The 5202-nt window shown below is 41.6% G+C and overlaps 2 non-coding genes across 2 annotated transcripts; one reads left to right on the top strand and one right to left on the bottom strand.

Annotated features, from left to right (window-relative positions):
- Positions 1–651: 651 nt before the first annotated feature.
- trnas-uga (transfer RNA serine (anticodon UGA)) lies at positions 652–733 on the top strand. The gene has a single exon. It is a non-coding gene; the product is annotated as a tRNA-Ser (tRNA).
- A 661-nt stretch (positions 734–1394) lies between these two features.
- Positions 1395–1468, bottom strand: trnat-agu (transfer RNA threonine (anticodon AGU)). Its single transcript has one exon. It is a non-coding gene; the product is annotated as a tRNA-Thr (tRNA).
- Between the last annotated feature and the right edge of the window lie 3734 nt (positions 1469–5202).

A 5202-nucleotide genomic window follows, 5' to 3' on the forward strand; every position in this document is an offset into this window, starting at 1 on the left:
TTTAAATTTATGCCAAACAAAGTCTCTTACCTTTGATTAGTGAATACTGCGTGATGAGAATTCGAAGAAAGTAGATAGTGTCTTGTCTTCACCGCAGTTCGCTCTGAAGAAAAACTCGGGACAGCGCCACTAAGTCGTAGTGGCCAAAAGTATATTACATCCGTAGTGGTTTAGCACTACCATAGAGAATGAATGGGAAACGGTTTAGGGCTTTTAGCTAAACAATCCGCGGCGACTGGGTTTGGTACCAGTAAAGAGGTCAAACTTTGTTTAATTATGGCACAGTGTGGAAATATTCCTGCTGCAAGTCTACCAGCGTGTTTGGAGGTAGTAGCCTACACAGCATGCGAGATGACAATTACAGTTCAAACGGGAGACACGCTTGATTTGAAAGAGTGTCCGTCTCCGTCTTCTTTCAGGTCGTTTTCCTACAACAGGTCTTTTGTTAAGCTGTGTTGTGGTGCCAGTAGTGTGAAGCGGTTTAAAATGAGTCGACAGCGCCATCATGTGGACAACTGCAGTCATAACTCATGGAAAGCACTCGTCAGTATTCTCCGGTGTTTGCTGTCCAAACTCGAAGCAGATTTAATCAGCAGATTTACGGTGACGTTTGTCATGAAATACAAAAATGATACGCTAAGAGGACATCTGGCTGCGATGGCCGAGTGGTTAAGGCGTTGGACTTGAAATCCAATGGGATCTTCCCGCGCAGGTTCGAACCCTGCTCGCAGCGATACCTTTTCTCGCGAGATTTAATTTTAAACGATAAATTGATCTCTTTTCCGGCAGCAATTGACGGAAACTTCGGCAGCTGACTTCTATTGGCCAATTGGATTTTAATGGGACATATACATATGAATATTTTATTGAAATGTCATTATAGTTCAAGTTAAATGTTACATTAATAAATGTGAGTTTACCAAAGGAAAATCGCACCGTTAAAAATGAAAGGCATTACTTCAGACAAACACAAAAAAGATATTAAAACTGTGAGTTTGTGCTCGATATTAATTTAAGTTTTCATTTAAACCTTGTTCTAAATATAATATAGGCCCTATACATGTTTAAAAATATATGTAGCCTATATGTGTGAGCATATAGTCTTGAATTTCTCCACTGGGGATCAATAAAGGATTATCTTATCAGAATCAGAATCTGTGTTTAATGCCAAGTACATTTACATGTACAAAGAATGTGACTTTTGGTGCAAAACAATTAACAAGGAAATATAAAAACATCAGAACTCCTGCTGACAGATATATACGATACAAAATATAGACTATTAGAAAATTCAATAAATGTACTTTTTGTTCTTTGCTTTTGTTTCATATTACTCATGTCTGTTTTTTCCCCATCTTAAATAGAGAACAATAAAACCGTCCTGCAGTTACAAAAGGCACCGCTGGGATTCGAACCCAGGATCTCCTGTTTACTAGACAGGCGCTTTAACCAACTAAGCCACGGCGCCACCTGCTGCACGCCTTCGGTATCTTCCTTTATAAACGGTGCCAATCACCGTTAATTAAACTGCCATTGATTAATCACGACTTCAGAAAAATAGTTTACACATTTAAAAAAATCACAACTTTGTGTCCGGCAGAAAACTTTTAATTTATTGATATCATAACACAGAATCCAAAAAGGGAGTTTATTTTTACATCGGTTAGGCTAACTCATGTTACTTCCGGGTAGGATTAATACTCGTTTATTATTTTGTATTAGCCTTTAGGTAAATCGTGTATTAACCCTTTACCTGCATGGTCAGGATTATAAACACAAAGTTTGATTATTTCTCTCCATTATAAACCTCCCTTCTCCTCCCGTTCCTGGCAGCTTATCTTTAAATATGTTTTCAATCATATTGCATAACTTTTAAAAATCTGTCCTTACTCAACAAACTCTTGGAAATAAAACCACATAAATCATTCCAAGCTTCTGTATAAAAACTGACTTTAGTTCTCATCATGAAACCCTCCAGTGACTAAACCCCTTTCTTCACACATATTTTCTTCAGTGTGAAACTTTCATTTTCCATGAGTTACTTCCTGTTCGTAACTACACAAGTTTCCTGTGTTCGTACAGTCCAACCTGCTGACTCACCCTGATAAAACACTTATAATGAAGTCCTGACTTCATCACTCTTATTCTTGTTTCTATTTATTTATTTATTTACTCCTGTGTTGTTGTTGTTGTATTTTTTTTAATGTGCTCTTTAAATAAACGTACATCACAGAAAACAAACACTCTTTTGGACACATGTGACTTCATAGCTTTAAAAATAAATATGTAATAATACAGTTTCATATATGGACAGTAAACTGAAACATGCTGCAGGATTTATCACCTGAGTTTAGTATCTAAAGACACTGGATGAAAAACTATGGTGGCTCGGAAGTGCAATCCACAATTTGTATGAAACACTTTTGCAAAGCTTGAGAAAAATGTACATTTTGGTAAACATTTTTACATTTCATAAAACAAAATTACAAAAGCAAAACACTTTTACGAGCGTTTTGTAGAACCCACCTGAGATGGGCTCAGTCTTTCCATCAAAACCAATAAACTCATTCAGTAGGCTCCATTCAGCCACGTCCGGGTCACTACCACAATTGGTACATTCCTTTTCTGTCAAGAGTTATTCAATTTGTTTGGGGACTGGTAAAAGTGTTTTGCATCTTGTAAATTTGTCTCAAGCTTTGCAAAGGTGTTTCACACTTTGTAATTTTAGTTTGCACTTCCCAGCCTCCGTAAAAAAACAGGTTACCTGGGGAGTCTTCAGGGTCAGTGTGCTGGAAACCTGAAATGTTGAGTAGTGATGTGTGATTAATGATGTCTGCCCCTGTTGGAATGTGTGTTTGCTGTATGTGAGGTGTCTGATGATTAAAGCTCAAAGTTTGTAAAGAATGAAGCTTCGTGTTGTGTCATCAGAGATGCCGTGACAGTAACACCACACATCTTGAGTCGTCTCTTGTTTGAGTCTCACTGAGAAACATCACCTTATTCACTTTCCTGTTTCACAGTCAGTTTAAATACTGACTCAGAGTCTGAAACTATGGGAGGAACTTCATCCACCAGACCAGTCCTCCAGTCCTCAATGAGACTAGACCTCCAGGAGACCAGTCCTCCAGGAGACCAGTCCTCCAGGAGACTAGACCTCCAGGAGTATTAGAGCCATCCAGGACACTAGTTTTCCTTCAAACACCAACTCATGCTGATACGGGCTTGGTCGATACTCTGAGTGCCAACTAAGTCCAAATAGAAAGCCGAACACCTCCCGTAGACCCCTGAGTGCAGTCCATAAACCGGAACCCCTGTCAGCAGGTGTGTCAGTAAAAGTCTTTAGTCATGTTACAGACGGACCTGAAGAAGACATCAGGTGAGTGACTCGTCTTCACATCACAGAGTGACCCGCTCGTTCATCATCAGACACTCGTCTTCTAATCATTATCATTATTGAGTCTGTGCAGCCGCCCCCATCACAAACTGCACGCAATGTAATGTTTACAAATTCACCTCCATTCATTGACGCTCACAAACTGTTGTGATACAGAGCGACCCAGACTGGGCTGGCAGCGCCACTTTTTACCATCTTTTCTCCGTCATGAGGTCATAATCCTCCAGTAAAGGTAACGGTGGCTAGTTACCTACAGCTAGTAAGAGAGCAAACTCCTGAAAGGAAAACAGACGGGACTAAAGAGTGACAGAGCTGCACGCTGTGGACTTTACGGAGCGCAGGAAGACCGTTTGAAAACCCTTTTTACCTCTGGAAGACCCCCAAACAATGACTGACTTATAAAGCAGTGCGACTTATATTCCAGTTTTTACAGTTTATCCCGTGACCAGGGTGCGGGACCAATTGGATCTCCATGCTCATAATCAAGCTTCTTTGTTCTCTTTAACGTTCTTCACCACTCCTTTGTTGATACAGTGAATGTGTTTAGCTAGCTAGTGTAGAATTTAAATGAATTATAAAAACATAATGAGTAGTGGATTCCGTCACTTCGTCCGCCATGACAGATGTTTGCCTTCTCTTTTTACGTCATGTGTTGCCTCCCTGTGTCCGCTGTAAGAGGGGCAGACTGTCCTGAGGAGAACTCAGGAGGTCACATGGTGAAACAGCTCGACACGTAGAGAATGTGAAGAATAGCTGGGACTACTTCCTGCAGCTCCTTGAAACACCTGTTACTGTTCATCTTGTCCGGCCTGAGCCGGGAGTGTTCAGAGAGTCAGAGTGTGACAGGAGGTCAAGTCTTTAAGAAACGTGCTCAGTGAGTTTCTGAATAAAGGAGCTCTGTGACACTCAGGTTTTCCTGCTCAGGGGAACAGGCGTGCTCTGTGCAGTGATGACGCCGTGGGCTGCGTTCACACTCACGCTACAACCCGCAGCGTGTGCAGCTCTCTGTCTGCGTGTGGTGTTCTGCTTTACTGGAAGCCTGCACGGTTTGTCGAGCCTCACTGTGAACTGTGCACATGATGGAAGAATGTGCTCAGGGTTCAGGTCGGGCTCGTAGGGATTCAAGCTTCCTCAGGGAGCAGGGGAAGAGGACGGATCATTAATCATTTGTCACAGTGCTGCGAGGAGTGAGTCACTGCAGAGTGTGTTTAAAGATCAACATGGAGGAGCCAGATGCAGACATGGTGCTGTCTTCACTGAATTATTGCAAAGTGGGAAAAAAACTGAGGCAAACTAAAGGGGGAGACTACTGAGGTGCAATAAGTTCCAAGAAGGGTAAAGGAATTCCAAGTCCAACAGATGGTAAATAAAGGTGTAAAAACAGACACGGAGAACAACACCAGGATTTACGACTCTAAAAATGCTGTGGTATACATGCCCGGCCAGTAGGTGGCGGTGTGACTTTGTAATGAAACAACACGTGATGTTTGCACAGACTCGTCCTTCTGCAGAGCGCTGAGGTGTAAACAAACAGAAATGGCAAAGCAGACAATGAGGTGGAGTTGTTACCTCAGACTGTAACAGACTGTGAATGTCGCCACCTGTCTGTTCCTGCAGGGGGCGCTGGAGTCCCATCGATGGCGGTCTCCATGCTGGAAATGCTGTCTCAGTCTAACTTTCAGTCAACCATTCCAGTCCATTTAAAATGTTTATTTTCCATCACTTGTTGTCTTTGATAGTTTTAAAGATTTGTCTTTTGAGCATTAATGTCAGAGAGCATGCATGCATTTTGTGCAAGAAGTATGCTG

Source organism: Labrus bergylta, chromosome 22 (assembly GCF_963930695.1).
Source record: "Labrus bergylta chromosome 22, fLabBer1.1, whole genome shotgun sequence".
In the NCBI taxonomy this organism is placed as follows: domain Eukaryota; kingdom Metazoa; phylum Chordata; class Actinopteri; order Labriformes; family Labridae; genus Labrus; species Labrus bergylta.